This window comes from Drosophila suzukii (assembly GCF_043229965.1).
Source record: "Drosophila suzukii chromosome 2 unlocalized genomic scaffold, CBGP_Dsuzu_IsoJpt1.0 scf_2c, whole genome shotgun sequence".
NCBI classification, from domain to species: domain Eukaryota; kingdom Metazoa; phylum Arthropoda; class Insecta; order Diptera; family Drosophilidae; genus Drosophila; species Drosophila suzukii.
The window spans coordinates 19,590,039-19,599,617 of NW_027255896.1; the positions used below are offsets into that span (position 1 = coordinate 19,590,039).

At 36.4% G+C, this 9,579-nt stretch overlaps 1 long non-coding RNA gene across 1 annotated transcript; it reads left to right on the top strand.

Annotated features, from left to right (window-relative positions):
* Positions 1–7,936: 7,936 nt before the first annotated feature.
* On the top strand, positions 7,937–8,960 carry LOC139354177 (uncharacterized). Its single transcript, XR_011605259.1, has 3 exons — positions 7,937–8,630; positions 8,697–8,776; positions 8,831–8,960. It is a non-coding gene; the product is annotated as an uncharacterized lncRNA (long non-coding RNA).
* Positions 8,961–9,579: the final 619 nt, after the last annotated feature.

The window sequence follows — 9,579 nt, forward strand, 5'->3', positions numbered from 1 at the left end:
AGTACATAATCAAACACGATTTTCATATCGTGAATTTACATTTCGCTATCCCATGTGATGGCATTTTAGGAATCGATTTCATAAAAAAAAATACAACTGTCAATTAGACAGATGACGAAATCTTTAGAAGGTGCATTTATAACAGATGGCTTGTCCCTAGAGTTAGCCAGAAGTTATTCCACTCGGCATGCAGTGAAAGCAATGACTAAAAATTGCACAATCGATAAGGTAAAAACTATCATGCAAGCTGGTACCTTCAATACAATGAAACTGTCCTATATTACTGTTTTATTTTTGGAAATTCTGCCACTCGATTTATGTCTTTGGACTGGGCGTGGTGGAAATTGGCAGATCGGAAGCTATAGACGGCCTCAAGAGTTCGATGGCGCTCCGTCAAATAGGAATCAAGCTCAAGCCACGTAGGATTTTCGGCTTTATTTTGGATGGATTGCTCCCATAATGAGAGAGTGAGCTTTGGTAGTTTTGTCGAGCACATATAAACCAGGATAGGGTCCCAATTCTCAATATTAACACCGGAAAATTTTAAAAAAGTTAAGCAACCTTGAAAAGTGCGTTGAAGTTCTTTTAAGGCTGCTCCCGACTCCTGTCCTATGGATTGCACATTGAAAAGTGTTTTCAGGTGACTGTTCACCTGCAATCACTTATTTTCGAAACGCTCAGTTAGGTTATTCCAGGCTGAGCGAAAGCCATCATTGGTGAGTTGGGATCTCAAAACTATGGAATGAGCTTCGCCACTTGTTTTTGAATTTAAGTGGAATAATTTTTCAACGGGCGTTAGACTCGGATTGTCTATGTATATTGCCGTGAAAAGGTCCCGGAAAGTCGGCCAGCGAAGATAGTCGCCAGAGAAAACCTCTGTGTCGATAGGAGGGAGCCGACAGCCATAAGACGTGGAATTTTGGGACGGAGTTACTGGAGCTTGAGGTATTTGGGAGGAGCCTTTTTGGATTTGTTCCATCAGCTGCGCGGCAAATATTTCGTAAGTGGAGTACGTTTGGTAGTACTTGGACTTTAGTATGGATTTTGTGTCTGCGGCGGTCTCGCCTGCAGCTATAATGCAGTCGGAGCATATGTCGTATGCTGCCTTTACCGTTTGCCACAAGGAATTGAGGTGATCGCGACGGATTTTATAGGCGGATAACGTTGGGGTAGGAGTACCTGGAGCGTTCACAGTGGCCTCAAAGTGGATCAGACAGTCACTTGTGGCCATAAATCGGGTTAAAGCGGATTTTACTGATGTTGCCATGACGTAAAATAATTTAGAATTTTAATTCAGTAAGGAAACGGGCTTAAATCCAATTGGAATTTAGGAACCAATCAAGATTGTAAATATATACGGTCACACTGTCGGATAGGCAGAGTCAATAAATATTTATTATATCGGATGGTCGGACTTATGTAAAAAATTACGGACTTTAATATTGTATGTTTGGAAGGCACATTTATTGTGAGCTCTTGACCCACTGTGCACTGGCGAAAATATCGATATACGTATGTATGTACACTGTACATATGTATATATGTGGGGTGCGAATAGCGGAATAACGTTGCGGGAATTGGAAAGACTTCACTTATGTTTGTATGTCGGTGCGTTTGTTTGTCACCTGCACATCTAAATAACAAACGATTTGCTGGAGTATATTTGTGGAATTTGTAACTTTGTTTTTAATTTTAGAAATAGTTTAGCCGTATTTGTAGGTCAAGAAAAGTAGTTGGAGTGGACTGTATCAGAACGAGTAGTTACTGTGGCTGAGTTATATTTTACACACAATTGGAATTGAAAATATGTTTGAGAAATATTGTAGTTGAATAGTAGCACTGAAATATCTACTGGAATTCTTTCAAGTTTTCAATTGTGGGCAAAAGAAACTGGAATATTGTCGGGCACAAGTAACGGAATTGAAATACATATATTAAATGCCGTTGCGTCGGATTAATCACTTTTGGATTTAGACAATATATCATACAGAAAGTTAGTCGAAATAGGGTTCGAAAAAACTGGCTGTATGACCGGCAATTAGTAAGTGGAACTTATCTGGAGCGTTTTAAGCCTGCTGGGGCAAAATCAAAGGAAACTCCAGGAGAGAAACGTCCAAAGATTTTGAAATTCGGCTTCGACTGGACCAAAATGTTGGGGCGGGGTGGCTTGATCGATGAAAATAGGTAAAGCCCCAAGATTGAATGGTACCCAAAACACACGGGAGTACTTTGGGGTTTTGACGCGACGTGCGTAGATGTTTATTGGATCACTTTGAAATAAGAACTGCTTAAGCCTAACTTAACTTAAGCGCTCCAGAGCAGAGCGGAGACTTAAGGGAGAGATGGAGAGGGAGAGCAGACGGCAGTGCGAGCGCGCGAGATGTAGACATCTGGATAAAACTGCCGCTCGACACTGCCTCCTAAAATTAAACGCCCTTTTGACGTAAACAATTACAAAAATTACCCGCAGCGCGGTGGAAATCGCGGACGAGGTAATAATCGAGGTAATTATAACAATACCAGATATTATCAGAATAACGGATATAATCAAACCAATGGTTATAACAGAAATAACAATAAACAAAATAACTATTATTACAGAAACAACAACCGTGGTGGAAACACCAGCGGCGGAAACAGCCGTGCGGGAAACAACAACAACCACAATAACAATGTTAGGGTAGCACAAACCAATTCGGGAAACTCCCAACCACCTATAGATACACGACAGTAAACAACATCAAAATTCACACTCTAAATCTCAGTCAAAATACATTTGTCACTTTCATGAACGTATCAACAGGAAAAGAATTAGTTCTCTTACTAGACACAGGTGCGGAAATATCCTTACTGAAGGAAAATTCCGATAATTTTCAAAACATTCAAGATAATTACATCATAAACATACACGGTATAAGTCAGGAAGTTACCAAATCAAAAGGCGTAACTTCTATTGATAATTCAACATGATTTCCATATCGTAAATATGCAATTTGCTATTCCATGTGATGGAATACTAGGAATCGATTTATCAAAAGATACAACTGTCAATTAGACTTCAAGCCGTCTGAAGACTGGCTTATAATGAGACCAAATAACCTTAAACATCCAATTTATGTTCCAATAGCATACAGTTCTGGCAACAACTCCCTGATTCTGCCAGCAAGATCCCAAGTCGTCCGAAAAATTGAAATAAATACAGAAGAAGACAGTGTATTAATTCCGAATCAAGAAATTCAGCATGGTATCTATATCGCAAACACCATAGCAACAGTCCAAAATGCATATAGAAGATTACTAAATACTACAAACACAGATCAAGTAGTCTATATCAAAAAAAATACATCATGAACCACTTTCAAACTGCGAAATAGTAAAAACGGACTTAGGAGACAGACAAAAAATTGTATTATCCCAACTTGCAAAAAACTTCCCGCCTCAATTCAATGAACAGCTTACAGCATTATGCACCCAGTATAGTGATGTGTTCAGACTAGAAACCGAATCGATCACTACCAATAATTTTTATAAACAAAAGCTGAGATTAATTGATGATGAACCCGTATATATAAAAAATTATTGAAATCCTCATAGTCAACAAGACGAAATTCAAAAACAGGTCCAAAAAGTCATCAATGATGAAATAGTGGAACCCTCTGTATCACCTTATAACAGCCCACTTTTGTTAGTACCAAAAAAGTCACTTCCAAATTCGGAAAATAAAAAATGGCGATAAAAAATTGACTATCGTCAAATTATTAAAAAACTCTTGTCTGATAAGTTTCCACTCCCTAGAATCGATGATATTTTAGATCAACTAGGTAGAGCAAAATATTTCTCATGCCTTGACTTAATTTCAGGTTTTCATCAAATTGAACTGGAAAAAAGTTCACGGGATATAACATCTTTTTCAACAAACAATGGTTCGTACCGCTTCACGCGATTACCATTCGGTTTAAAAACAGCGCCAAACTCTTTTCAGAGAATGATGACTATAGCTTTCTCTGGATTAGAACCTTCGCAAGCATTTCTTTATATGGATGACTTAATAGTCATAGGTTGTTCCGAAAAACACATGCTCAAGAACTTAACTGATGTTTTCGAGAAATGTAGGAAACACAACTTGAAGTAACATCCTGAAAAATGTTCATTTTTCATGCATGAAGTCACTTTCTTAGGACATAAATGCACAGATAAAGGAATCTTGCCCGACGACAAAAAATACGACGTCATTCAGATTCATTGCATTTTGCAATTATTACAGACGTTTTATAAAGAATTTTGCTGAATACTCCCGTCACATAACAAGATTATGTAAGAAAGATGTAAAATTCGAATGGACAACACAATGCCAAAACGCCTTCGAACATCTTAAATCAGCATTAATAAATCCCACTCTGTTGCAATACCCAGATTTTAGCAAAGAATTTTGCATAATCACAGATGCTAGCAAATACGCTTGTGGAGCAAAACAAAAATGGACTATAGCTTCCAGTGGCATACGCATCAAGATCCTTTACGAAAGGTGAAAGCAACAAGAGCACTACAGAACAAGAATTAGCATCCATTCATTGGGCAATAACGCACTTCAGACCATATATTTATCAAAAATCCTGCGCAGGAAAAGATCAAATAGAATTCCATAAGCAACCTATAGAAAAAGCTTCAAAGCCCAACGTATATGAAGTCATTAATAATGATTAAGTACGTAAAGTAGTGACCTTGCATGTAAATAATAAAATGTGTTTATTTAAGCACGGAAAGAAAATTACAGCAAGCATTACAGCATTACATGTTAGCGATTTGTATACTAATGGAACCATTGACTTAGGTCAATTCTTTCAAAGGCTTGAAAAGCAGGCCGGTATTCACAAAGTCAGCCAACTCAAAGTGGCACCATGGGAAAATATCTTTGAACATGTTTCAATTGATAATTTTAAAATGATGGGCAATAATATATTGAAATCATTGAGAGTAGCGTTACTCAACCCGGTGACCGTAATCAAAAATTATAAAGAAAAAGAAGCTATATTGTCTACATTCCATGATGATCCAATACAAGGCATTACAAAAACCTTGGCCAAGGTCCAGAGACACTACTACTGGAAAAATATGTCCAAAGACATAAAAGAGTACATATAGAAATGTCCTAAATGCCAAAAGTCGAAAACGACTAAACATACTAAGACCCTACTAACTATAACCGAAACTCCACAAAGAGCTTTTGATATAGTAATTGTAGATACTATTGGTCCACTTCCAAAATCGAATAATGAAAACGAGCAGGCAGTAACACTCATCTGCGATTTAACTAAATACCTAGTAGCTATACCTATACCAAATAAAAAAACAGCAAATACAGTAGCAAAATCTATATTTGAAGATTTTATTCTAAAGTACGGTCCAATGAAGACGTTCACTACGAACATGGGAACAGAATATAAAAATTCAATTACTGAAGATCTATGTAAATACTTACATATTAAAAACATAACTTCAATTGAACACCACCACCAGACTGTAGGTACCGTGGAGCGAAGCCACAGAACACTCAATGAGTTCATTCGTTCATACATCTAAGTTGACAAAACAGATTGGGATGTATGGCTACGATACTTCGTCTATTGTTTTAATACAACTTCATCTATGGCACATGACTATTGTCCATATGAGCTAGTTTTTGGTAAAACTTCAAATCTACCAAAACATTTTAATAGCATAGATAAAATAAAACCCCTTTATAATATAGAAGATTATGCTAACGAATCCAAATTTAGATTAGAACAGGCAATAGGAGATCAGGTTTTATTGAAAAATGAAACAGGACATAAGTTAGATTCGAAATATACAGGTCCTTATAGGGTAGAACAAATAGGAGACAGAGATAACATAACTATAATAAATAACAAAAATAAAAAACAAATAGTACATAAAGATAGATTAACTCTTTATTTCATAATCAATTTTTATACCATAAATATATCACGTATGGCCATACATAATATAAGAGCATATAAAAATAACCATATCTAAAATAATTATACACAAAAAAAAATAGAAAAACAAATTAAAAACAAACAAAAAATTGTTTAATCTTATTGCTATAAATAATGTTAATTTTCTCAAAATTTGCTCAAAGAAAATAACTCCATTATATTACGTTATTTTTCAAAAGGAGGGAGATGTAGTATGCACTTATATTGAATATCTACTGTACCAAGAGTACTTGAATCAAACACACTGTAACACTTTGTTGCAGTGTTTACATAAACAAAGGCTCGGTCAAAAACCTAAGTGGCCGAAACATGAGTCGATCAGCGGCGTACACAGAAAGTGCAAGTGTCAGCATTCTGTTGCACACGCCGGCCGCTCAGCCAAAGTCAAGTACATACATATACCTCCGCGCTCCAGACTAAGTGAGCATAGCTATATATAAGAATATATAGGCCGTCTCTCCACTGCCGCTGTTGGCAGCGCCGCTATGAGACTTAAACCTCCTTATCTCCTAAGTTAATCAAGTTTGTGAAGAAACTCTTTTGAGCTCAGAGCGGCAACAACGGCTGCTCTGCTCCGAAAAAAAATACAAATAAAACATCCAAATGGATGTCTAACCTAAATGAATTGGACTTATATTATTTGGGCTATATGGAAAATCCTACTCGTTTAAACATATTACAAAATAATATTGTTATGTTAAAAGGCATAGGCAGTAATGGAATATGTAGTACTGTAAAAGTTTTAAGTAACGTTAAGATTAATGACAATTTTATTGAGATTTTATTTCATGTAGTAGGCAATGATCACATGCAAAACGATATCGTCATTGGGCGTGAAATAATTTACAATTTCAAGAGCCAAAATAATTAATTTGTGTACGGTTCTGAGCCAGCCGATTTTGATACCGAACTATACAAAGAAAATAAAATAAAACTTAATTCATTGTAAGCAAAGTACTCAGATTGTTTTATAAAAGGCATTCCATGTACTAAGGTTAAAGTTGGCGAAATGAAAATTAGATTGATTGATCCAAGAAAAGGCCATACCGATGAAGTCCATGCGAGCGAGATTTAGTTCCAGAGAAAATTGAGGAGTTGTTGAGGTGTAATATAATAAGACCTAGCTGTTCACCTTATGCAAGCCCTATATTGTTGGTAAAGAAGAAAAATGGTTCCGATAGGCTCTGCGTTGACTAGAGAGAGCTAAATTCGAACACAGTCGCTGATAAATACCCGCTGCGACTCATACAGGATCAAATAGATAGACTTCGAGGAGCTAATTATTTTACATGTTTAGATATGGCCCGTGGATACTACCAAATTCCTTTGCATGCGGATTCTATAGAGTACACAGCGGTTGTGACGCCAGATGGCCAGTATGAGTTTCTGTCTATGCCATTCGTGCTTAAAAATGCGCCTTCTGTTTTTCAACGCTTAGTAATGCAGGCGCTAGGGGAATTAGCAAATTCAAACTGCCACAGCACAATGCGACGCGTTTGAAAGATTAGAGATTGATTTAAATGTTCTGACAAAGGCTGGGTTTTCATTCAATATTACAAAGTGTTCTTTCCTGAAAACATCGGTTCAATATTTAGGCTACAGTGTTAGTGCTGGTGAAATTCGTCCCAACCCTCAGAAAATTGTAGCGTTAACTGCCCTGCCGCCTGTCAGTTACAGTCAGTTACTGTCAGTTACAGTCTGTAACAGCACTTAGACAATTTGTTGGATTAGCGTCGTATTTCCGGCATTTTATAAAGGGCTTTTCACAGTTGATGAAGCCGTTATATTTCTTAACTTCAGACAAAAATAAATTTATTTGGAAAGCAGAACATGAACAGGTACGGAAACAACCCTTCAGTTCAGCAGTAGGGACGCGGTGACATGGCTCAAGGCAAAAAGCTTTTTTTGTGCCTAAAACGCTGTGCCGCTGTTGACGTCAGCAGAGCAGTCGGCGCGGCGTAGAAGACTGCCCACGAAAACGATCGTGCAACAAAGAGAGGCAGATATTCGGATATTTCCCTCTCTTTCTTGTCTTATAATCTGCCTGCACTCCGCGCTCGCAGAGACAAATTTCGGCTGGTCCGTTATTTTTTTTGCGTCTCTCCGTTATGTTCGGCTAGCGACTAATATTTCGGCGGAAAAATTTTCGTGAAGAAGCGACATGTGAATGCCCTAATATTCTAGGAGCATTATTGTGTATCGAAAAAAACAACTAATATTGTTTTATAAAAGTAAACTATTTGATTATAGTAAAATTTAGTAAATTGAATTTACTTATAATGTTATATTTACTTATTATACATTCTTATTACAATATAATTTTATAGTTAAGTTATAGAAATTTAGTCCGTTAAAATTGATTTAAGTATTTAAAACATTTAAGTATTAACATTTAAAAAAAAGTCGTATTGTATTTTTTACTCAAGAAGTAAAAACTATGTAGTCGGATATATTTTACTTTAGAAAGGGTATAGGTGCAGTGGCACGCGCCAACAGCGAAGAGAAAACAAAAGAAATCTAGTAAAGGGGTGAGAAGACTTGGTGCATTCTGTTTGAGTGATTGAAAGGGAAGCATCCATTTTAATGGTGCGCAGCAGAGTTACTTTAATCGTTTAGTTAATATAATAAAGTCAGGTAAGTGCTACATTAAGTTTAAGATGTTGTGCATTGATCTTAGTTTAAAGTACGTAAATTTTGAAGGTATTCAATGGGTTCCGTTAGCCGAAAGTGGATGACGAAATGTTTTGTGCCAATCAAAATTCTGCAACAAGCTATAAAAGGTAAATATACAATTAAACAAATAAAACGCATTTTTTAAACATATGTTTTTTCAGGAGCGTTGGCCAAGGATTCAGAGGACCCGGACAAAAGTTTAAGAACGGCGATGTCTAACGTTAAAAATAAGCTTACGAAGCAAAAAAACAGAAACAATAATTGTACAATTTTTGAAAATCTAAATAGTACCATATAAGTAAAATGAAATGAATTAAATTCTATATTTTTTTAATTGAAAACTCAAGGAAAAATTCTGATTTTCACAAGTGATTCACTTGGGACGTGTCCTTTGCAAGTGATTTCACAAGTGAAAACTCAAGGAAAAATTCTGATTTTCCCAAGTGTTTCACTTGGGACGTGTCCCTTGCAAGTGATTTCACAAGTGAAAACTCAAGGAAAAATTCTGATTTTCCCAAGTGATTCACTTGGGACGAGTCACCGGCACGTGACAGGCCATACGAAAAATGAGTATAAGGAACAAGTTAAATCCCGTAGGACTTCGAAAAATTTTCATTTGAATTTTCACTTGTGAAAATGCGGACATCCCATACAATTTTCTATATGGAGCGTCACTTGTTCTTCACTTGTGCAAGAGGACATGTCCCACGGGATTCACAAGGTGATTCACAAGTGAAACTTTTTTTTTGGAACTGAAGGGAAGTTATTTCTATACTTACTGATGACCCAGTCCTTGTTATTTTTGACCCAATTTATCCAATTGAATTACATACAGATGCAAGTGGCAATGGTTACGGTGCAATTTTATTACACAAAATTAATAACAAACCACAGGTAATAGAATATTATA